This window comes from Biomphalaria glabrata, chromosome 6 (genome assembly GCF_947242115.1).
Source record: "Biomphalaria glabrata chromosome 6, xgBioGlab47.1, whole genome shotgun sequence".
Classification (NCBI taxonomy): Eukaryota; Metazoa; Mollusca; class Gastropoda; family Planorbidae; genus Biomphalaria; species Biomphalaria glabrata.
In genome coordinates, this window is record NC_074716.1 from 22,583,339 (window position 1) to 22,609,396 (window position 26,058).

The 26,058-nt window shown below is 42.6% G+C and overlaps 1 protein-coding gene across 7 annotated transcripts in view; it reads right to left on the reverse strand.

Moving 5' to 3' along the window:
* The window catches only part of LOC106078023 (spondin-1), a 216,923-nt gene that overhangs the window by 136,736 nt on the left and 54,129 nt on the right, over positions 1-26,058 (reverse strand). The window lies entirely within an intron of this gene.

The following is a 26,058-nucleotide window of genomic DNA, read 5'->3' on the forward strand; positions in this document are numbered from 1 at the left end:
GTTAATAGAAATGAACTGAAATGATTGTCCTTACAAATAGTGTCACAACATAATGACATGTTCTCTTTGTTTTTCAATACATCAGCGAACACTAGGTATCAAAAGACGAAACTTGAGGTTTTAAAAACACTTCACGACTTTTCATGACAGTTCACGACATTTCATGTAAAAGTGTGTTTGAAAATATTTGTAAATGTCTTTAATAACCTAATTTCCATTCTGACAGTATCTTCCCCTATATAAGATCAGTCGCTATACATCAAGACTTTATTCCGCCGCCATTAGATCACTATAGAGATCTAATTACATGCGTGACCAGAAGTGTAGATAAGGTGAACCCAAAAAAATCAATGCAGAAAACAAGACTGTTTAAATAAATAGAGTCTCGCCAATGCTAAGAGCTTCGTAGTCACATCCCTGAGTCCTTTCTGGCCCGCCCAATGACGGAGAAATTCTTTTTTTATATCGAGGAGACCCAAAAAAAAATTACCAGCTTTTTTTTTTTTTGGCAGGTGAAATTTGAAATATTTGTTGACGTTGTCCTGGCCATTTAGTACAAAAACTGGAGTTGAATAGAGGCGAATACGTTTCCAACAAAATCTGAAACAAAGTCAAAATTTAGAGTGAAAATATGGTCTATAGACGGCGTCACGGTCTCAGGAGCTTCTCTATTCAATCTGCTAGCTGGGCGGTTGTCACATAGACACGAAAAGAACGCAACGGACTGTTTTACCGGAGTTACGGTAATGTTTGCACGTTAGGGGGACTCTTTTTTTTCTTCAATGCATAATCTATTTCTGTGTAGATTTTTTTTTAATGTTTTAACTATTTTAAAAGCAAATTTTATGTGCATTTTTTTTCATCTGTATAGTTCAGCGAGCAATGGATGACATCGTCAAGTATGTGAAGAATCTGATTGTAGACTTTAATGCCCTGTTGTCAATGTTAATTCTGAATATTTTACGTCATCAAGATATAGACGGCGAGCTATTTATAATGTACGAGCGATTATGTCTCGGGAATTGACCGTATGAAGTTAATTAGAGTGGAATATTCGAAGGCCTTCTGAGCTGGAGGCAAGAGGAGGTTTCCTAGAGTAGCCATCCTCCCAATTGACACACATACACACATCTTTTTGTTTCTTTCTAAGAGTCCATTCTGAATATGATTGTTGAGGCCGGCTCGAATCCTCGAAAGTAAGAGAATAGATTCAGATCCGTAACAGCACAGCTTTGATTCGAGACGCTATGCATACCTTTGGTTCTATGACTCCATCAGAGTTTTTAGAACTGTAAGCTAGACCAGAAAGTTACTTCTTAAGGCGAACATCCCTGATTAATTTTTTTTTTTGGGGGGGGGGGGGCGGTCAGGTAAGAAAAAAAAGATTGGGGAGGGTCTGGTTGCGGAAATGTGTATTATCAGTATTATGATGTGATATTTTGAAGTATTGTTGTTTTTTTTAAGAGCAAAAAACGTCTTGATGGCACTGTATGACATTTCTCGCTATATTTGGCCTTTATTTTGTCTCTGTCTCTATCTTTTGTCTAGGATCTATGAGCTATGAGCGAGTGTTTTCACCATAAATAAAATAAAATCAACGTCCTTTAAAGTTTGCATGTGACAGAGAGAGACAGACAGACGGACAGACAGAGACAGACAGAGACAGACAGACAGACAGAGAAGGTGTAACTGTGTATTTGTGTGTACGTAAACTTCAATTACTAAACGTTGGCACCAAAACAAATTTAAATATACGTATCTGAAAACCAAAGTTAATCCAAGCATTTCCATTCTAGGGATATTTAAACGCTGCCAAACTATCGACTTTCTAGCCTTTTCTTTCTCTTCTCTAAGAGTCCAACCAGTACACATGAGACTAATGCCAGCTGTACAAATATCTTCTAGTTTGAATAAAACACACAATCAGACAGTCTTAAGACAGTCTTAGTTCGTCAACCGGCAACTCCGTAGCGGTGAAAAGAACACCTGCTTGGCTTCGCCGCCAGGGAGAATCATTCTGCCTCGAAGTCTTGACTAAACTATGTTTATAAATACTGCTCCGTAACTGCTGGATTCTAACGCGATGTCTACTGCTCCGTAAAAAGTTTTCGAAGATAATAGGTCAACGCCGTAACCGTCTTAAAGTTACCGGAATCTCCCCTTTCTGAAGGTTTGTCAACGCCTCTCCAATGGATTAGTTGGCACATTTATTACGTCAGACGTAAAGCAGACGACAGTGTAACGCTGGCAAGAGCAGACGATACAACTGCACAGCGCCGAACTATTTGCAGATAAAACGCTTGAAGGTGAAGACTAGTGTTAAGTGATTCCAATAAAATAAAAACAACTTAAAAGCGAGTTCAAAATAAAATAAGGCGTTGGAACGTCATTACCATAAGCAGGCGATAAAATTGGAAGAGGCTTTTCAAGAGTTCCATTGAAATTTCTTTTTTCATTCAAATTTTATAACCTTTCGGTCTAACTTTAAAAGATTTTTCGTTTTTTTTTGTGTGTGTGTGTGCCAATCATTTTAGCGGTGACTTTTATTTGATGTGATATCCAGGAAGTAAGATGCAACTCTGGAGCCAGTTCAATGACGACGACATAGCAAGATCATATTGAAACCACGTTGATTCGGCTCACACAGGCTGAAGTAGAGAGTTAATTACTTGACGCCCTGCTTTGGTTGGTAACAAAAAAAAAAAAGGAAAAAAAAAGTTCCCCTTTCAAACCACGTGGTCTAACGGTTAACGAGGGTGTCATGTGGCCAGCATAATGACCAACCACCTTTTCTTTTCCCCAGGTACCTATTAGAGCTGGGTAGACTCAGAGGTGCCATAAAGATCTTGAAATTAAAAAATTCAAGTCCTCACCAGGATTCGAACCCGGAACCTTACGGTTCGGAAGTCTTGCACTTTACCACTCACTCACGCACATCCTGCTTTGAATAGAGATGTTTTAAGAATAACTAATCCGGGGCCCAAAAAATCCTCTTCACAGCATCTGCGTCCGATTGACAGGTTCTGAAATTGAAGTTCATTAAACATAGCAGAGGCGTCGCTTGGGCTGGTGACACCCGCTGCGATTAGCTTATTATGTCACCCCCAACATTCATGAATTCCTAAAAAAAACTATTTTTAAATAAAATTTATAGTAATAATTACAGACATTCATTGATTGCTAAAAATTAATGAGTAGACCTATAGGATTTTTTGTATATCGTTGTCTCTGACATGTTACATTCTTGTCACCCCTCGTAGTTGTCAACTGCTGCGATTCGCTACCCCTCGAGTCCGCCCTAGCGAATCCACTACCTGCCGCTATCCATTCCTTGGAGTTAGACGAATCAGAAAGTAAGCAGCATGTAAGATTGTCAAATGGTAAACATGTATGTGCAAATCAGTCAAGATTTTTACTTTACAAAATAATTTTATATACAAACTACTCGAAAATGTTAGATTGAATAGCCTTCCCTTCCAGCAAATGAGCCTGTCCTATCTATTGTTTGTATTGTTCGTGTCGATACGCCCCCAGCGAGTCTCCGCCTTTCCAACACTTGCTCAGAAAGGGAGCATTCGTTCTAAAGTTGACCATTATGTCATCACGTTGTGAAACAACAAAGTCAAATCATTCCAGCCTATCAAGTCACTCAAGTCTTCGCCAACACTAAACAAAACTCAGCCTATCAGCTCAAGTCACTCAAGTCTTCGCCAACACTAAACAAAACTCAGCCTATCAGCTCAAGTCACTCAAGTCTTCGCCAACACTAAACAAAACTCAGCCTATCAGCTCAAGTCACTCAAGTCTTCGCCAACACTAAACAAAACTCAGCCTATCAGCTCAAGTCACTCAAGTCTTCGCCAACACTAAACAAAACTCAGCCTATCAGCTCAAGTCACTCAAGTCTTCGCCAACACTAAACAAAACTCAGCCTATCAGCTCAAGTCACTCAAGTCTTCGCCAACACTAAACAAAACTCAGCCTATCAGCTCAAGTCACTCAAGTCTTCGCCAACACTAAACAAAACTCAGCCTATCAGCTCAAGTCACTCAAGTCTTCGCCAACACTAAACAAAACTCAACCTATCAGCTCAAGTCACTCAAGTCTTCGCCAACACTAAACAAAACTCAACCTATCAGCTCAAGTCACTCAAGTCTTCGCCAACACTAAACAAAACTCAGCCTATCAGCTCAAGTCACTCAAGTCTTCGCCAACACTAAACAAAACTCAACCTATCAGCTCAAGTCACTCAAGTCTTCGCCAACACTAAACAAAACTCAGCACTAAGACGAATGCTAGAACCACAATCAAAATCTCACACAGCTAATGACTTGAGCAAACAGTCAAGTTCACAAAATGTTTAGAAAGAAAACACACCGGGAAGAAAGCTATGCAAATATCCTTGTCACACACACCAAACACAGAAGCTACACAAGCGTCTCTGGCACGCAAAGATTTAAGTCTGGCAACAAGGACCATGTTGGACAACTTCACCCAGCCCACCATAGCAAAATTAAAGACTTCCAAAACCCCGCTGAGTAGCGCGTTATTCGTCCTACTGGTAAGCTGTACACTCGCTATTTATGTCGTGACGGTATGCTGGAGTGTACTGATGAATGACAAAACTAACCCCTAGATCTCTTGTCTCAGACTTGAAAACAATGTCCCAGGTAAGCCGTAGACTTCCTACTGCGATCTGTTTTCTGGGGGGATAAGTGGCTTCAGACGACGCGACGCCTTTTTCAAAGAAGACGTATCGTAGTGAGCAAATAGCACTTGGAATTTTCTTTCTCCAAGAGCAGACGGGGGTCGATGTGAAAGAAAGGACTTGTACGGAGGGCGTACATGCTGCCTTGAACAACTGAAGAGTGAGGGGGTCAAAGGTCTAGTACTGTGAGATGTGGTAAAAAAAAAAGATTCTTTAATTCATGACCTCAAGTTACGTGGAGTGTATGTTAGCGTGGACAGAGCTGTTAGTAGGACCTTGGTGCCGATATCATCACTGGCTGAACTGTTAGGTATGTTTGCGTGGACAGAGCTGTTAGTAGGACCTTGGTGCCGATATCATCACTGGCTGAACTGTTACGTATGTTAGCGTGGACAGAGCTGTTAGTAGGACCTTGGTGCCGATATCATCACTGGCTGAACTGTTAGGTATGTTAGCGTGGACAGAGCTGTTAGTAGGACCTTGGTGCCGATATCATCACTGGCTGAACTGTTACGTATGTTTGCGTGGACAGAGCTGTTAGTAGGACCTTGGTGCCGATATCATCACTGGCTGAACTGTTACGTATGTTAGCGTGGACAGAGCTGTTAGTAGGACCTTGGTGCCGATATCATCACTGGCTGAACTGTTACGTATGTTTGCGTGGACAGAGCTGTTAGTAGGACCTTGGTGCCGATATCATCACTAGTTGAACTGTTACGTATGTTAGCGTGGACAGAGCTGTTAGTAGGACCTTGGTGCCGATATCATCACTGGCGTAGTTGAACTGTTACGTATGTTAGCGTGGACAGAGCTGTTAGTAGGACCTTGGTGCCGATATCATCACTGGCTGAACTGTTACGTATGTTTGCGTGGACAGAGCTGTTAGTAGGACCTTGGTGCCGATATCATCACTGGCTGAACTGTTACGTATGTTAGCGTGGACAGAGCTGTTAGTAGGACCTTGGTGCCGATATCATCACTGGCTGAACTGTTACGTATGTTAGCGTGGACAGAGCTGTTAGTAGGACCTTGGTGCCGATATCATCACTGGCGTAGTTGAACTGTTACGTATGTTAGCGTGGACAGAGCTGTTAGTAGGACCTTGGTGCCGATATCATCACTGGCGTAGTTGAACTGTTACGTATGTTAGCGTGGACAGAGCTGTTAGTAGGACCTTGGTGCCGATATCATCACTGGCGTAGTTGAACTGTTACGTATGTTAGCGTGGACAGAGCTGTTAGTAGGACCTTGGTGCCGATATCATCACTGGCGTAGTTGAACTGTTACGTATGTTTTGGAATTGAATACAGCGCTAGGGCCCAGATAGGGGTATATTGTAGCTGAACTGTCGCAGATGTCTTGGAGTTGAAGACAGTGCTAGGGATATGTTGTAGCTGATGTCTTAGAGTTGATGACAGCGTTAGGAGTATGTTGTAGCTGATGCCTTGGAGTTGATGACAGCGTTAGGAGTATGTTGTAGCTGATGCCTTGGAGTTGATGACAGCGTTAGGAGTATGTTGTAGCTGATGTCTTAGAGTTGATGACAGCGTTAGGAGTATGTTGTAGCTGATGCCTTGGAGTTGATGACAGCGTTAGGAGTATGTTGTAGCTGATGCCTTGGAGATGAAGACAGCGTTAGGAGTATGTTGTAGCTGATGCCTTGGAGTTGATGACAGCGTTAGGAGTATGTTGTAGCTGATGCCTTGGAGATGTTGTAAATAGTTTCTGTTGTTGATCTTTGGTGTTGATGATGTGGATGATCCTAGTGTGGATGTTGTAAGGTCATTGCGCATGTTCTAATATCTTTGTTGATGTTTTAGGTCAAGGACATAGCTATTAAGAAATCTTTAAGTCATTAAGAAGTACCTCCATTGTTGTTAAGTGACTTTTGTTTGTCACCTGTTGATGTTCAAGTTTAATGTCCTCATGTCTACCTGCCGTTAGTTAACTAAGCTTAGCGATTGTTTTTCTTCAGTAATAAATCGAATTTTAAATTATGTTTTGTTTGTGTTCCAGGTTCTTACAAGTAATATTCACTGACATGTTATGACATTACTAATACATATTAGAACCCCCCATCGCCTTCTTCTGCATACTTTTTATATGTCAATAAAAGGTTATCTTTTGGCAGGTGAGCGTCTAGTCAGAAATAAGATGAACATTTTTAAAAAATAATTTGTGTGATCCTCCCTTGAACTTGCAGCCTCATCGCGACGCCTCTGGTGGTGCAGTCTCCCTCACTAACAAACAAAACAAAATGTTTGGAAAGACAACAAGAATGACGTGGCGAGACGAGCTGTGACGTCATCTTCACGCCCCGAGTCAGAAACCCCATTGACAACGAAAAACATGCTGAGAATTACTCCCTTAGAGCACGTGAGAGGAAGCGAGCAGTGAGTCTTAAGGTTGCCTTGTCCCCGTACAAGGACAACCTCTGTGTCGTACATGAACCAGTATTTTCTCTATCTATAGCTTGTCCCAATCGTCCTTCGTGCAGAACTCTGCATTCGTAAAGAATGTGTTCTATTGTTTCGTCGTCCTCCATGCAATGGCGACACCGTGTGTCGTAGTTCTCCTTCCATCGTCCGAGGTAAGCACCAATTGGACAATGGCCGACCCGGAACTGGGCTAGGACTGCCTGTTCCGCACGATTAAGTTGCCACCATGCATCCCTTCTGTCTGGTCTCTTCATTGCCCGATAAAGCTCACGCCCCTTGTCCGAAGAATCCCAGCCGTCGTGCCAAAGTGTCAACATGCGCTGGTTGACTAGGGATCGTACACTTTCATATGAGTACGGTTCATCATTTTCGAGCGCCGTTGCGACCGCGGTTTTCGCGAGCTGGTCAGCCAAATCGTGGCTGACCACCCCACAATGGGCGGGCACCCATTGCAAAGTAACGTTCACGCCGAATCGTAGGAGACGCCCTCCGACCGTTAGGACGTCCCATACCCTTCTAGCACCTTCATCCAGCCGTTCTATGGCCTCCAGTGCGGCCACCGAGTCCGTGAAAAGAACTATGTCGTGCGCTGACGTAGTCCCGTTACGTACCATCGTTGCCACCCAGTCCAGTGCTTGGAACATTGCTTCGAGTTCAGCCTCGAGGCTGCTTTTCTGCTGACAGGGACCACTGAGCTCGTCACTTTCGGGATTGCCAGAGAGTCGAACTACCGCTCCGTACCCAGCTTTCACAGTTCCCTCGAGCGTCCGCACAGAACCGTCTGTGTAGATGGTGGTTACTCCGGCTGGATATGATGCGATAGTCTCTCTGGCTGCTTGTAGTAGCCGTGTGGTTGGACTCTGCTTCGTCACCACTGGGTCAAGTAGGCTCTTCCGTATCGTCGGCATGCCGAGAGCCTCCATCGGAAAGATAGAACCGGACGGGGAAAGAGCAGCCCGCTCCACCGGCAGATTCGCCTCTCTGACCAGCCCGCGTGCCACATGCATGAAACAAGGCCGGTTTTTGAGGCGTCTCCTACCCTCCCAGTTGTCGACCAGACTTCTGAGTGGGCATCCATCTTCCAGCCGCATATATCTCTCGTGAGCTAGTATGACGGCTCGTTCTCTGCGCAATTTCAACGGTGGGATGTTTGCCATAATCTCGCCAGCGGCAATTGGCGTTGTCCTAAAGGTTCCACAGATTAGTCTTAAGGCTTGGTTCTGAACAGAGTCTAGGCTTGCTAAGGTCGTTTGCGAGGCCCAGACCTGGACAGGAAGACTGTAGTCCATGTGAGAGCGTACTGCACCCATGTACAGTCCTCTCAGCACGTCAGCTCTCGCTCCCCACTTCGTTCCAGCTAGTTTCTTTACGATATTCAGCTTCTCGGAAGCTGTTTCTTTTACCTGCTGAATATGATCGCACATAGTCAGTTTCTGATCGAGAATTACTCCAAGGTACTTGGGCTTTTTATCCCATTCCAGAATCTTGCCATCCATTCTAAGCTCGACAGGTTCCTTCAATATATCACGGCCCAGCGTAAACCATGAGTAAACCGACTTCGAGTGGTTTACCTCAAGGTTCCACATTCTGGCGTAGCAGGATATAGTCGTTAATGCCTGCTGGAGAGTGTCAATGAGTTGTTGACGGTCTCTCCCTGACTCCCACAACACGATATCATCTGCAAACAACAGCTTCTGACATTTCAAAAGAGCCGGCAAGTCGTTGATAAAGACCAAAAACAGCGTACAGCTGAGTGCCGATCCCTGCGGCACCCCCTGCTCAAGTGGAAGTTTCCTCGACAAGTGCTTACCAACACGAGTCTGTACCGTTCTTTCCGTGAGGAAATTTTGGATCCACCTAAGCATATATGAACCGACACCTAAGTTCATCAGTTTCAACAACAAGCCGGGCCTCCATACTCTGTCGTAGGCCTGCTTGAGATCGATAAATACCGCTAGCGTCGACTGACCAGGTCGATTTGTGTTGCCCCACTGGAAGCCATCCGCCACTTTCTGCATGAATAACGTCACTTGATCGATCGCATTTCGTTGCCTCCTGAACCCGCCCTGTTCAGGAGCAATGAGACCCTTCGTTTCTAGAAACCATGTGAGCCTTCTGTTGACCATGCGTTCGGCCGCCTTCCCGACGTTGGACGTCAACGAGACGGGTCGGTAGCTTTCTGCACGATCTGGGATTTTCCCCTTTTTGAGCAGGGGAACAATCGTTGCCACTCGCCAAGCCTTGGGGAAATCCCCCTTAGTCCAAGTACGATTGATCAAATCCAACAGTTTCCTTCTGCCTATGGGACCGAGATGTTTCAGCATTTCGTTGCTGATCCCATCTGGCCCCGGTGCCTTTCGCAACTTGCACTTCCGAAGTGCAATGTCTAGCTCTCCGTAGGTAAAAGAGTTGATGAATGTGCTCGTCTCATCCTCACCATAGACATATCTGCGTTTCGCTTTCGCCTTCCTGATGCTGTCTAGAGCTTTCGACACTTCGCTCCTCTCACCCGTCCTAGAGATAGCCGCAAAGGCATGGTTTAGAGCGTCCGACCGTTTAGAGTCAGTGACCACCAAGCCTTGAGCCGTTTGCAGGGGCGCAGCTGCTTTTGGTTCTTTCGCCCTGGTTAGGTTATTGAGAAGTTTCCATGCCTGTCGTCCGTCCGCAAGATCCAGGTTAGCACATGTCTTCGCCCACTTCTGTCTCGTACCCTCCGCAATGGCTTCCTTTACCTCCGCCGTTAGCTTGTTGTAAGCTCTTCTGGTTTCATCGGTTTTTCTACGACTATGCTGCCTGCGTGCAGCCCGCCTTAGTCGGATTAGGCGTGCCAGTGCGGGAGACCAAAAGTGACTAAACTTGCGCCCCCCGTAGGACCTCGGGATAGCTTTTCGAGCAGCACCTAAGATGGCTTTGACAAAGAGTCCGTAAGTCCGGTTAATGCAATCTGCTTGAATATCCAATCCGTCCAGAGCTACATCCGATGCACTCCTAAACAGATCCCAGTTAGCACGTTTATACACCCATTTTGGTTCTGTATATGGGGTACTCACGCTGAGCTTTCCGAGTTCGATTGTGACCAAGACCGGCAGATGATCACTACCGACATCGTTGAGCACGTCCACTCTTGACTGTGACCTTAAGTCAGCTGACACCAGGGACAAGTCTGGCCGCGACATACCCCCATGCCCGGTGTGCAGAAAGGTCGGGGGGCTGTCTTTGCCCTGCAAAACAACCAGATTTGTTTCGTCACATATCTCAAGTAGCCGGCGCCCTCGGACATCAGAGTCCGCGCATCCCCACGCTGGGGACTTAGCGTTAAAATCACCCGCAACGATCATCCTTGTACCAAAAGGCTCTTGCAGTTTGAATTGCAACTCAGACTTAGGTGGATTGTATAGGTTTACGCATGTGAATCGCTGACCATATTTGTACACCTCCACTGTCAAAGTGTCAGTCCCACCGGGTCCCGCAGGGGCGCTGGATTCCACTACTCGGGCTGTAAGCGTATTACGTACGAACGTTACAAGTACCTGGCACCTCGAGCAGGAACACCGGTAGGCTGTGAAGCCGTAAAGAAGAGGTGGCCCCTCGTCTGAGCGTAAAGTCTCTTGGCACAGTAGGACATCTGCCTCATATTGCTCTGCTATCGTATAGACCTCAATCCGTTTCAGCGAGAACTGCCGATTCAGATTGAGGTGGATAATTCGTAGCTGTTTGCTTCGGTCGTAACCGGGTGGGGGGGCACCACTCCCCCCTGCCTTGCCTCCTGGTGCGTTCACCTTTCGGGTTCTGGTGAATGAGGGTGTACCACGTCCTCTAGCTTTGCCTCCTGGTACGGTCACCTTTCGGGTTTTCGTGGGGTGCACAACTCCCCCGTTTGTGCGTGAGGCCATCGTGGCGCTCTGGGCTAGTGGGCTGGGCTCAGGCGTCGTACCTGAGGGATGCTGGCCACCTGTCTCACATCCTATGGTATTGCCGGTCTTTTGGTGGGGCACGACTCCACCGTATGTGCTTGAGGCCATCGTGGCGCTCTGTGTTAGTGGGCTGGGCTCAGGCGTCGTACCTGAGGGATGCTGGCCACCTGTCTCACATCCAGAGGAAACCGTTTCCTCCCGCGTTTTCTTGTCCGATAGTAGCACATTTTTCGACCACAAACCTATCGTTGCCGTTGTGTGGTCGGAGCCTGTTAGACCGGTAATGCTCATACCCGCGTTTTCGACACTTGACTTGACTTGCATAGATAGAGAGAAATTTTGCCCCGGGGGGGGCGGACTGGTTGCATGTATGACACACAGGCTGTCCCATCGTTGAGACAATAGCTGAATGTCCTGGACTGGTGTCCAAGACCGCTGAACCCATTGTCGGCACTGCGAGCTTGCCCTCGAGAGAGGGGAAATTTTGGAAACCGTCTCTTTCAACGTTCGTTACCAATGCCGTCGGCGTGGCGGCTTAGTGCGATGCCGGTGTCTCCGGAAACACTGGCCCCGAGGTCCCCCAACGTTTATGGCGCGCCGTATCGTAGCACGCTGGACTCCGATCTTTTCACCCCCGTACTCAGCCTTGTAAGCCGAATACAGTGGCTACTAAGTTAGCCATGCTCCCCCACTCGGTGGGAGGTGGAGACGTGTGGCTGTTTTATTTTACATTGATCACCTGGCCTTAAAAACCTGTAAACAAAAACCAGTTCCTCTTAGCCACCCCCACATGGGGTGTTCACGCGACAACCACGATGAGGTGGGATCTGGAATTGCCGCGTCTTCACGCCCCAGAACTCGGGTAAAACACCCACTGCTCCCGCTCCCATTACGATCTACCTGTTGATATTGAAATAGGTTTCCAGCCCTTACATCCATTAGATGACGCCCTCATACATCTCAGTGTTCCCATATCACCCCCCCCCCCCAGTCTATGACAAAACTAACATTATAGTACCGTCAGTTCCCACCAGCGAGAGGGGGGGGGAGGGGAGAGGGTTACGAGTCTCAGACCAGTGTCAAGGTTTACCGATGTGTGTCAAGATAGACACTGTCAATATTTGACGTCTGTACGCTATGGTAGTAACCTTTTATCGAATATTATAACATGACTTAAACAGTTGAACAGTTGCTTTCTCAACGGTCATGCACCCCCCCCCCCATTCCTTTTACCGTTATACCTTTTGGAGGCTCTAATGAGTCAACGAGGTACTGGCTTGGTGTGTGTGCGTGTGTGTGTGTTGGGCAAAGTTGGGTAAAAATAGTGTCGCACTTACTACACCCACCAGGGCGTATCTCAGACCCTCCCCCCTCCAACTCGACTTAGTCCGCCAAAAGTGGAAAAAATATAACTCTTAGCATAGCTTGTAGGTTACTTGCATAGATAGATAGATAGATAGAGAGAGAGAGAGAGAGAGAGAGAGAGATAGATAGATAGATAGATAGATAGATAGATAGATAGATAGATAGATAGATAGATAGATAGATAGATAGATAGATAGATAGATAGATAGATATCTTAACTTTTAGCTCAACTCTAAAAAAAAACAACGTTACAAAGACAGTTTGTGTGAAAACACAAACTCAAAATCGGCCCCCGAAGTGGTCCACCCAGGCAGGCTACAATATTTTCGGAAAGAACATCCGAATGAAATTATATCAAAGACAAATGAGAGATAAGAATGGAGAAAGAATGAAATTATATAAAAGACAAATGAGAGATAAGAATGGAGAAAGAAAGTTAACAGATCTTGTGTAGTGCCCCAAGGGTCCCGCAGATCAAAGGATAGGTGAAAGTGAATGTAAAGTTAGATGTGAACCTGGCCTAACTAGTTCCCCTTTCAGACCTTGTGGTCTATAAGGCAGATGATGTAAAGTTCATCTGTTTTTGTGGCCTACGGTTAACGAGGGTGTCATGTAGCCAGCGCAACGACCAACCGCCTTTGCTTTTCCAGAACTAATGTCAGGTACCCATTGGGGCTGAGTGGACTCAGAGGCGCCCAAAGATGAAAATCCCAGTCTTCACCAGGATTCGAACCCGGGACCCCGGTTCGGAAGCCAAGTGCTTTGCCGCTCAGCTACCGCGCCTCCCCTGGCCTAACTGATGTCTTATAATTGATCTAATTGTTTTGAAAAGGCTCAATCTCTTATTCGAATCCTTATAATATTATCTTTATTGTCGCTGAGATTAAAAAGATTAATGAAAATGATATTTACAAGATTACTATTCGTTTTAAATTAGGTCTAACTTATAATGCATACTAATTAGCTTTTTCTCTTCTCTGCTTGCATAACTGATTTTAAAAATTAGATTTTTCGCTTTCAGAAAAAAAAGTGGCCGTTGCATCAGAACTTTGAATGGTCTAAAATATTGTGATGTCAGATTTTCAATATCTTTTCTAAATCTAAATCTAATCTAAACGGGACGGACGGACGGACGGACAGACATTTCGCACAAAACTAATAGCGTCTTTTCCCCTTTCAGGGGCCGCTAAAAAAACACTAGTAAACTTGACTGATAACATTTCTTTGTGCTCAGTCTATAGCCCTTATATTTACGTGTATGAAGTGTCCCAAATACTATCACACGGAAAATGTGTGTGTGTAAGTACCTGAATGTTATCAGATTAACGTACGTAGGTTTTGATTCTGTCCCTGCGATGATGTATCTGTGGTATCAGTGCCACCATCCAGAAAGCATGACCAGATAAGCCATGATGCATCTGTGGTATCTGTGCCACCATCAAGAAAGCAGGTTTCAATATTTTCAACATGAATATCAGAAGGTATTCACTACAAACTATCAACAACCACAAGCCTAGCTCCGCCATACAGAAAGCATGGACATGTGCGTACCGAAAGTATAGCGGATATTATTGTATTGTTCTGTCGATTAACGACTTGAGGTATGTGTAGGTTATGATGATCATAATGTTAAAAGTTAATATTCATCTGTATTCAATGAATGGATGGCTTAAAAAATATGGTTCAATGTCAACCTGACCTAACTGATGTGATTGAATGATATCTAATATTCTAATTAATTGCTTTATCACAGGACACACTATCTAATTCAAAGCCTCATGGAAGAAGTCTTTTTCTCTTTGGTGAATGTCTACATGGACATCACTGACCGTATGCTGGACAACACTTGTAAATATACAGAAAAATTGCCTCCCTTATTAATATAGTCTCCCTCTATGTTACTATTAAAAGTAACTAATTGTAAAACTGGTCTATTTTTAGGAAAACAAAACTGATATTATATTTGTCAACAAAATGAAACGTTTTGCTATCAGAAAAAAAAAAAAAACTCGCCGTTTCACCAGAACTTTGTGTGATCTAAGATATCATGATACCGGATTGTCAATGTCTCGTCTAGTTGTCACGGCTTAAAATATGGAAATGCTAATAAATAAGTGAACAAAATTAAATTTAAAAAAATCGTCCAATCTGAAAGACAAGTCACGAAATATCGTACAAAGTAGAGAAGAAGACTTCAAATACATTAGAAATAATTCGTGACATCATTAGAAAATAATTAAAGAATACTATAAGGCAAAGATTTAAAAAAAAGTGCCATCAAACCAGTCAATTGGTACACGTGTTCAACAAACATAAATACATATGTCAGTGGTACTAGTCGCCACACACTTACACACACATTCTGTTTCTGTTGCTGAGGGGCTCTAGATGGTCATAAGTAGAGGGGCTCTAGATGTTCACAAGTAGAGGGGCTCTAGATGTTCATAAGTAGAGGGGCTCTAGATGGTCATAAGTAGAGGGGCTCTAGATGGTCATAAGTAGAGGGGCTCTAGATGTTCATAAGTAGAGGGGCTCTAGATGGTCATAAGTAGAGGGGCTCTAGATGTTCATAAGTAGAGGGGCTCTAGATGTTCATAAGTAGAGGGGCTCTAGATGGTCATAAGTAGAGGGGCTCTAGATGGTCATAAGAAGAGGGGCTCTAGATGGTCATAAGTAGAGGGGCTCTAGATGTTCATAAGTAGAGGGGCTCTAGATATTCATTGTTTATTTATTGACTGAATCGACAAAACATCTTATTATATGAAACTTTTAAAGTAAAAACAAAACCAAAAAAAGAAAACAACTTAAATCTGAAAGAGGAAGGGGGCTACTTGAGCATATTAAACCTAAGTGTAAAGTGTAATCCTATTTGGGGAATACTTCTCCCCCCTCCTCCCTCACGTTTTGTAGTGGAGCTGAACATTTCATTAAGCAGTGTTCCTTACCTATGAAACTCTAACTCTTCCTCCTGGGGTGTGTTTTTGATTGACTGACACACCTGTGGAATTGAACGCTGACCTCGTGGTGTTTGTTTCCAAGAGATGCAACACGTGACCCAATTACTGGGCGATAGTCTCGTGAGAAGAGATTTCTTTGGAACCTAATTACTCATTGAGAGAAACAAAATGGTGCCTGGTTCTTTAGCACCTCACTGCTGCCGCAGTTTTGAAGTCTTCCAATAAACTGATGATCTAAGCAACTCTGATCTGTGTATAGTGGGAGTGTGTGTGTGTGTGCGCGCGTGTGTGTAGGGGTAGAGGAAATGCAGGAAACTGTGAGTAACAGATATTTTATAAAGTCACTTCCTTTTACCTTGGTAACAACTGTTACCGTTGAGCTTTCACTTTTGAATGGGCCACTTTTACGAGTTAGTAATAGTCTACATGTATATTGTGTTTTTGTTCATTGTTACAGTGTTGAGTATTGTTACACATGTTACAGTGTTTAAGTATTGCCAGAGTGCTGACTATTGTTACATCATTAAGTATTTGCTATTGTGTAAACAAGAGCCATACAAAAGCATAACGATTTCTCCTTAAGAAGAAGACAACTTATTTTTATTCTTTGTGTGTATGTGTGTGAGTATGTGTGTGTGTGTGATGTAATTTTGTTACAGTAGTATTGACACGCTGACACACACAGCAATCACCTCCCCCCCCCTAATTAAAAGAACGACCAAGTATTAAACACGTTGAACCAAACAGAAACTTTGTGGGCCAGCAGAGCCCGTCATTCCATTCTAACTCTTTGTGGACCAGCAGAGCCCGTCATTCCATTCTAACTCTTTGTGGGCCAGCAGAGCCCGTCATTCCATTCTAACTCTTTGTGGGCCAGTAGAGCCCGTCATTCCATTCTAACTCTTTGTGGGCCAGCAGAGCCCGTCATTCCATTCTAACTCTTTGTGGGCCAGCAGAGCCCGTCATTCCATTCTAACTCTTTGTGGGGCAATCAAGTACTCCGCTTGGTTTCGGGTTTGACCTACATACGGGGCCCTGGTTCTCTGGATAAGATTATGAGTGGGCGACAGAGCAACAAAGGATTTCGAGGAGGTTGAAGCTTTGCTGAAAGCGTCTCACTTGAGATGACTTCAATACACTTCAGTCAACGGGTTTCAAGCAGGGCCGTTCCACTCACTAGTGGGGCAGCGAGGAGACAACTGTGCGGTCGTTAAATGGGCGCTGTGAAAGACTTGGCGGCAATTATGGGCTACTAGCCGTTGGACAGGGGGTGGGGGGCGTGCCGTAAGGTGGGGTTTGATAAGGGGAGGGGTATCGGTTTGAGTCCCATTTTAAATGTCTCTTTAGTATGGGGCTTCTACTTTGAAAAGCAGTTTGTCATGCTGACAGCGAACTCATTTTTTTATATATATACAACGCATTATATTAAGTGGAAGTAACTTTTGCTATGTTCTGGGCTGACAGATTGAATTAAGACGGGACTGTTGAACTAGCTTCAACTTAGTGGTGGTGCCCGGGCATGGGGAGGGAATTTATCAAACAAAGAAACAAAACAACTACAACTAAATTGTAACTAAATAAATAAAAAAAAAATAAGCAAAGTAAAAAAAAAAAGTAATTTAAAAAGCGTATAAAAGGGAAAGAACTGCACAATTGCTGCAATATATATATATATATATATATATATATTAATGCTACAAGATTTATATCCCTTTCAAATGTAAAACAAAATAAATTACGACTAATTAATTAGTTTATTGATTTACGTATTGTTTTCGACAATAAGTGATGGTGCAAAGTCTCACCCTGATCCGAGTCTGGGACGTGTGAGAAATAACGTGTACAAGATGTGTAGCAGACGACAGACTCTATGAGTTCATAGCAGCTGGGTCAAAGGGAGTAAGGAAACAGTTTTGCATTGTATTCATACACTATTATCTTTTCTTTTTCTTTACTATTAGTAATAAGTTACACTTGTATGGTCATGGTATTTTTAATTTGCATACATACATACTGACATGCATGAAATTAATTTATTTCTAGGTCCATTGTGGTTATCTAAATTGCCAAATTGAGATTTTTAAAAAAATCACCCCCCCCCTTTTTTTCCCCCAAGGTGTGACAGTTTAATTACTTTGTTTTAGTAGAGGAGTCCCGCCCCTTCCCCTTTCGTATCTTCTACTCCCCCCCCCCCTCCCAGCTTATCTCCTTCCTTATTTGCCTTCTAATTGACCACCTCTCCACGTGACAGAAACTCTGGAATATTTTGTTTTTGTTTTAACTTATCTATCATCTTTTCGGTAAATCGCTGACAAGGGAGATTGTGGGATGACGGTTAGGGGCGGGAAAGGGGGATAAATGAGGTAGGCAGCCTACTTGCAAAGTAATACAATGGGAGGGGTGGTATGTCGATATGTGTGTGAGGGGGGGGGAAGACTTCATCACGTGACCTACCTGTTAGAGCTCCTCGACATAGATTGATGGTAAAAACTTCAGCTTAGTTCCTTGATCTCTTGGTCATGGAGAGGAGACATCTTATGGTGTGGGTATTAACCTTTATGTCCGATCCAGTACTTTCTGCTGTTTGAGATTGACCGTGTAATGAGATTCGGCTTACAAGAAATAAGAATTAGATCATCAAAAGTTGTTGGTGTCTCCATAGAGCCAGCCAGAATGTTCACACATTTTATTCGAGTGGATATAAAAGCACGTGACTGTATTTATTATCTTTAGAATGAAAGGAAACGCTGACATGTCACGTATGGTCTAGGTGTGAGCACATTTTCCAAGCAATATTGCTCATGTCTTTGTCACGTGGGCTAAAAGAAAATACCCAATAGCTATACATCACTCCACCCAGTCCACTCTCCTCCCGCTAGGCTTTGAGGCGTCAAACTAGTGGCGAGGTTATTTCCTGCGTTTCCAACATCAAGTCTTTAACTCTTTCTCTAATAATTAACTACTATCGTTGATTTGGTCTTATTAGATTGAATTAATTTCCGGTTTTATAAACTTTCATTTGTGTTATATAAAAAGAGCCTGCATTCTCCTAAAATTCTACACCAAAAGTAACGTTTTCTGATTACAAACAAAAATGTTATTAAAGTTTAATCCTAACAGGGTAGAATGTGAAAAAATGAACAATTCTGTCAGAATGTGGACAAATAATTACGGAGATAAATAGTTAAAGTTGCCAAATGATTACTAGATCTAGTAGGTGACTATGATAAAGTGAGTCCAGTCTGACCACAGTCTGACCCCCATCTTCTTGTGAAGAGATCTTCCTCGGGTGCTATTTATCTAGTCACATTTTTACTTTCTTAGCTGTTGCTAAAGGTTAGGGTAATTTGCCATGGTAATAAGTAGTTGCTGTTAAACTTTGCTAATATTTGCTATGGTAACTAATTGCTATGGAATTAAAACACATATGGTAACTAGTAGCTACGGAAATTACACATTGCTATGGTAACTAGTTGCTATGGAAATTACACATTGCTATGCTAAATAGTAGTTATGGAAATTACATATTGCTATGGTAAGAGGTTTCTGTGGTATTAGTTCTATAATAGATATAAGAGACGGTCGACATATTAGATGTTGTGCCCCAACGGTCCAAAAGATTTAGGGGTAATGGAAGCTAAAAGTAAAGAGGAATCTTGAACGTTGATTGACTGAAACATATCTTGACTACGAAAGGAAATCCTCTATATTGCCTGCCACAAATAGGTCTACCAGGAGGGCGACATCTAGCCTACAGAGACAATTGTTTGATCGAGGTTTGTGAATATCGAATATGTCCCGCCAGTCTGTAGATTGAAACCGACATTCTATTGGCTTCTGTTGCTGTGTTCTTATATCATAATAAATCTCTCACACATTTAGAAGCTGCGATATTTCGGTACTTGGTTCGGTTTTTACGAAATAACCTAGGTCTAGGTATGTCACTGGCGTACAGAGTGTAACGTACTTTTAAAAGGGGGGGGGGGGGGTTTAAAAGAAACGTTCAATTCAATTCAGGTTTAGGGACGAAATAATTCACCAAAATTGGGAGAAATACCCAGATTTTGGTAGAAATACACAGTAGTTGGAAATCAGTAAAAGGCGCCACGCCAAACTTTACGGAGCAGACCAGTTAGTATCGTTCTCTCTAAGACACAGATAACTATATCGGCTTGTCACCAGACAAAGTCGGCGCTAATAACAACTGGAGTTGGAAGAAGTAACGCAGCTTCCTTAATCGTCAGATAGAAGGCGCCCTTTGATCGCAAGAATGGGGTGGATGGGGGGTACACAAATGCGCGCACCCTTTCTCTTCTCCAGTTCAGACGATAAGAAACAGCGAGGCCTGTCCGCACGGAGTAAATCATCCAGGGAATGGGAGAGGCGGGAGATGTGAGAGATGACAGGGGCAACAACTAGGAAACCTCAGATGCTTGATAACATTACTATTACGAGTAGAATGTTCCGCCGGGTAATCTCCCCTACCGACCCTTAGACTGTAAAGATGGCGGTATCGTGTAATCTTTTGTTAGCGTGCTCCTGGCTTTCTAAGATTTCATTGGTTACATTAGGTGAGCTAGACGCGACCAAATAGAACCCAATGTGAACTCAAGTAACTTTGTATAGGGAGCATTGTTCTGTGGCTACATTATTTCAGAGATACTGGCTACCTAATGTTAGAAAGGGAGCATTCTTCTGTGGCTACATTATTTCAGAGGTACTGGCTACCTAATGTTAGAAAGTGAGCATTCTTCTGTGGCTACATTATTTCAGAGGTACTGGCTACCTAAAGTTAGAAAGGGAGCATTCTTCTGTGGCTACATTATTTCAGAGATACTGACTACCTAATGTTAGAAAGGGAGCTTTCTTCTGTGGCTACATTATTTCAGAGGTACTGGCTACCTAATGTTAGAAAGGGAGCATTCTTCTGTGGCTACATTATTTCAGAGGTACTGGCTACCTAATGTTAGAAGTACTTTTGGTTCCTTTAGCGCCATTATTGTGGAAGTATTCTTGGCTCCTCTAGGAACCATAGGTCGGAAATAATTTAAGCTCACTTAGCTACCCTACGGTGGAAGTAGCTGCTCTAGGAGTCTTATGGTGGAAGTACTCCAAGATGCTTTAGAAACCTAATGGTGGAAATACTTTAAGCTGCTGTAGGAACCTTATGGTTGAAGTACTCTAAGCGGATCTATGAATCTTATGGTGAAAGTACTCTTAGCTGCTCTAGGCATATCATGATAGAAGTACTTTTATTAGCGGCTCCCGAAAGGGGAAAAGACGCTATTAGTTTTGTGCGAAATGTCTGTCCGACTGTCCCTCCGTCCCGTTTAGATCTCGTATTTTTTTTAGGATTCGAATATTTTTCAAAACAATTACATCAAATATAAGACATCAGTTAGAGTTAGGCCAGGGGAGGCGCGGTGGCTGAGCGGTAAAGCGCTTGGCTTCCGAACCGGGGTTTCCACACAAACTGTCTTTTGTAACCTTGTTTCATTAACGACGTTGTGGAGCCCAATGCTTACACACATTTGTAACTACAAAATGTTTCAATAAATGAAAATGGGTCAGAGAAGAAAATATTAGGCCTATAATTGGGAGTAATAGAGCATGGAGTATTAGAGTGAGGAATATTAGATAAGGAAGTAATAGAGCAGGGAGTATTGGAGTGAGGAATATTACATAAGGAAGTAATAGAGTAGGGAGTATTGGATTGAGGAATATTACATAAGGAAGTAATAGAGCAGGGAGTATTGGAGTGAGGAATATTAGATAAGGAAGTAATAGAGCAGGGAGTATTGGAGTGAGGAATATTACATAAGGAAGTAATAGAGCAGGGAGTATTGGAGTGAGGAATATTACATAAGGAAGTAATAGAGTAGGGAGTATTGGAGTGAGGAATATTAGATAAGGAAGTAATAGAGTAGGGAGTATTGGAGTGAGGAATATTAGATAAGGAAGTAATAGAGTAGGGAGTATTGGAGTGAGGAATATTACATAAGGAAGTAATAGAGTAGGGAGTATTGGAGTGAGGAATATTAGATAAGGAAGTAATAGAGTAGGGAGTATTGGAGTGAGGAATATTACATAAGGAAGTAATAGAGTAGGGAGTATTGGAGTGAGGAATATTAGATAAGGAAGTAATAGAGTAGGGAGTATTGGAGTGAGGAATATTACATAAGGAAGTAATAGAGTAGGGAGTATTGGAGTGAGGAATATTAGATAAGGAAGTAATAGAGTAGGGAGTATTGGAGTGAGGAATATTACATAAGGAAGTAATAGAGTAGGGAGTATTGGAGTGAGGAATATTAGATAAGGAAGTAATAGGGTAGGGAGTATTGGAGTGAGGAATATTAGATAAGGAAGTAATAGGGTAGGGAGTATTGGAGTGAGGAATATTAGATAAGGAAGTAATAGGGTAGGGAGTATTGGAGTGAGGAATATTAGATAAGGAAGTAATAGGGTAGGGAGTATTGGAGTGAGGAATATTAGATAAGGAAGTAATAGGGTAGGGAGTAGTAGAGTATTAAAGAAGCAGGCTATCAAGTTAGGAGAGAGTGCTTGAGTAGAGAGTTAGATCATCAAGTAACGTCCCTCGAGTCTCTCAATTAGATGTCAGCTTTTAGTTTCAAGACTTTGGTGATTTTGTTGACGTTTTATTCTCACTGCTCCTCCAACTCATTTGCATACACACACACCATATGCAAAAGCACATCTTAAAAGTAAATGATGCAATCACTAAAACATGACTTTTTGAATGTAATGCAAGATATCTGGGTAGGACAAGACGTCTGGGTGGGGGCGCGATGTCTCGACTACGGGGCGTGTAGTCTGGATCAAGCAGTTACACGACTCATAAATCCTTGACATGTAAAAAAAAATTTTCAAGGCATCTAAATAACCCTGATTAAAGAGAGATAACTGTGGAGTTAAAAGGAGATTCACCCAACAGGGGAGCTAACTTTATGCAATTTATATTCACATTTAATGTCCGTTGATGAATAGAACAATATGTCCGACTTTTGAAAGAAAATCTTTTAGCCGTGTGATTCCACGGGGGAACAAAATCAAAATCGCATATTTTAGCAATCTTCGGAGACTGAAATGTAATGAAGGGCGCCATGACGCGGGGTGCCGGGTGGGACACGCCCTATCTGACCTCATTTTCCTTTTTTCAGTATCTATTATGATAGTCGCCAGGCGGAGTAGGTACAAAAACGTATATTTATTCTAGATTCATGCATCAACCCAAACAGTTTTTTTTTTTTAAACAATCATGGCTAGGCTTAGGTAACAAAAGATACTGTTGGGTAGAGATAATATACATCCTCGTCCTCAAAAGACCATCGTTTCAACAGTCCAGCGTCTACCACACCACCAGACAATATTTGTAGAGTAAACCAGCTGCAACCTAAGAGCTAAATCAAGGTTCTCATGATCGCAACTTCTAGAACTTGAAAAATCTCTCGAGACACGTACCAATTTTGTTTTTCTGATCCCAATAGGTGTATCTTTAGTTCACAAAGCTAGATCCATTGTCCAGATGACGATACTGGACACAGAATATACTTTGGAGGACAAAATGTACGGAGCATTGATTGGTCAGAAAACCCCCGGCGCAATTCATTTCAGCTACCCGGAATGTCTCTCTTAAGTTCTAAAGCCTGCAACGTGAACGAAGAAGAACAAAAAGTGCCAGGTTGGCTGAGTTCACGGAAATGACGTTTGCTTTTAGAAGACTCGATTGGAAACAGAAATCTGGTAGTATCTCGTTAGTAGTGTAGTGCTGTTTTATTTGGATTGTATTTTATATCTAGGCTACTTTCAATCAAGTTCCGTAATTTAAAAAAAGAGGAAAAGTACTTAAATCAGGTTCAATTTTAGACACATACACACACAAATCACCTAGCTTTAACCTACATATTTTGCCAGAATCAACGCTGACAAAACCGAGTGAAGAAATAAAAGTCTTGCAGGAATATTTCACATTCTAAGTGACATTCGTAGTGACATTCTAAGTGACATTCGAAGTCTATTGATCACAGATGTTAATGGAGAAGAATACCCAGTAAACTGTAGCAGTTGATGTGAAGTGATAACTCTGGCTTCTAAATCATCACAAATATACAAACATTTCACATCACACACAGTTTCAACAGAAAAAAATAACTTATGTCGATTATCACACTAATGTGTACATGAAGAATCGCAAAGGCGTTGACTCAATTTGTAGTTTGGATTTCAACTCTTAGGTCCCATTGAGTGGGATCAGGTTCATATCATTGTCCTAAGAGAGAGAGGTGCGATCCCTAAAGCTGAGTGCGATGGGTGAAGGTGTTAGGACAGAAATTGGTTTCTTGGACAGTTCAGGAGATGGCGCAGAACAAACCTTTTTTTTTTTTTTTCATGAAGAAAATTATGAGATAAAAAGAAAGGTGAGTGCTGTCACTCCCCCCCCCCCCACCCCCCTGGCCTTCCGTACCATTTCAACATGCCGCCTCTGGTCCTAAAAAATATGCTGAGATTGTGTTTCTCCTGACAGTTCAAACTTAAAGATCCCATAAAAATCAGGAGTGGTTGGTTTGGGGGGGGGGGGGTGGAGACATCTGAAGTCCAGGTCACAGTGACCTTCAGAATCAATACTTCCGGAGTCTCTGGCTGTAAAAAGACATCACCCTCCCTCCCCCCTTTTTTTCTCTTCTGTCAACACAGAAACAGTTTCAGTTCAGAATGACCGGAGCCACTCCCACCAAATCAAGGTCACTTGACAAGGTCAAGTTTGTTTGCTGTCCGAGGAGTAATGCGACTTAGGATGTCGTCCCATTCAAACCCTCGAGGGAATGAAAACAAAAGTAGAATGACAAACTTCCAAGAAATAATGACCTGATACACTTCTCAAGTTTGTATGTGTCACAGGAAAGGGGGGGGGGAGGGTGACACTGTAGACGAAGATGCGGTGATAATGTGAGTTTAATGTTCATGTATAACTTTATTAGTGAGTTTAATGTTCATGTATGACTTTATTAGTGAGTTTAATGTTCATGTATAACTTTATTAGTAAGTTTTATGTTCATTTATAACTTTATTAGTGAGTTTAATGTTCATGTATAACTTTATTAGTGAGTTTAATGTTCATGTATAACTTTATTAGTGAGTTTAATGTTCATGTATGACTTTATTAGTGAGTTTAATGTTCATGTATAACTTTATTAGTAAGTTTAATGTTAATGTATAACTTTATTAGTGAGTTTAATGTTCATGTATAACTTTATTAGTGAGTTTTATGTTCATGTATGACTTTATTAGTGAGTTTAATGTTCATGTATAGCCGTGTTCGTGAGTTTAATGTTCATGTATGACTTTATTAGTAAGTTTTATGTTCATTTATAACTTTATTAGTGAGTTTAATGTTCATGTATAACTTTATTAGTGAGTTTAATGTTCATGTATAACTTTATTAGTGAGTTTAATGTTCATGTATGACTTTATTAATGAGTTTAATGTTCATGTATGACTTTATTATAATGTCGAAATCCTCCACTTCCTAAACACTTGAAACCTGAAGAGCAAAATGAACAAAGTGGTTCTCTCCCTTTTCATCAATGGAGAAAATAAAAACAAGCCGTATGTGTGTGTGTCTGTGTGTGTGTGTCTGTGTGTGTGTCTGTGTGTGTGTGTCTGTGTGTGTGTGTCTGTGTGTGTGTCTGTGTGTGTGTCTGTGTGTGTGTCTGTGTGTGTCTCTGTGTGTGTGTCTGTGTGTGTGTCTGTGTTTGTGTGTGTCTCTGTGTGTGTCTCTGTGTGTGTCTCTGTGTGTGTGTCTATCTGTGTGTGTGTGTCTATCTGTGTGTGTCTCTGTGTGTATATGTGTGTGTGTGTCTGTGTGTGTGTAAAAATGTTTGTAAAATGTTTTACAAGTTTTGAATGTTTTCTTCAGAGTTGAGGATAAGCTACTTCCTAGTCCAAACCTCCCGCGGGACGACGGGGAATGGCAGCGGGCAGGGTACGAACCCGGGACTAGTGATATCGAGACAAAAGAACGACAGTCCAACGCGCATACCGCACGACCACGCAACCTTCCTGGTGTAAAAGGTTAATAGATCAATTTAAAAAATCTCTAAGAATAGATTATAGGAATAAGATTAAGAGGCGGAGGCCCCTGCAGATTTGACTTTTCAGTTGTCTTCTCTTGCCTCCTAGCTTTACGTAGTAGTCAATGGACGATTAGGGGAGGGGACAGAATTTCTAAGATTGCAGTCTGTATAATGGGTGTTATAATGTCAAGGACGATCACGTGAAATTTCCTCCCACGCTGATACATTGAAACCGATAAATTGGTAATTTTTTTCTGCTAAATTCTTTCCCTTGTGCCTTATAGATGCCAGTACAATTGAATGGATATAAAACAAGAATGAATAGATTCATTTGGTAATTAAGTAATTCCGGGGGAAGAGAGGTCGAGAACTTGAACTTGTCTTGGCTACCTAGGATGGAGCCTCGAATTTCGACACCCGACTCAAGCAGAGTTGTGTTTACCGAGCGCCTAATGGCAGCACGGAAAACCATCTCCCAGATACCCCCCATCCTCCCAAACTGTACCACAAATGAGATCGGACATAGTGCTCTAAGCGTGCTATAAGCATGAAAGTAGCGCTTTTTAAAAGCTATAATTAGATTAG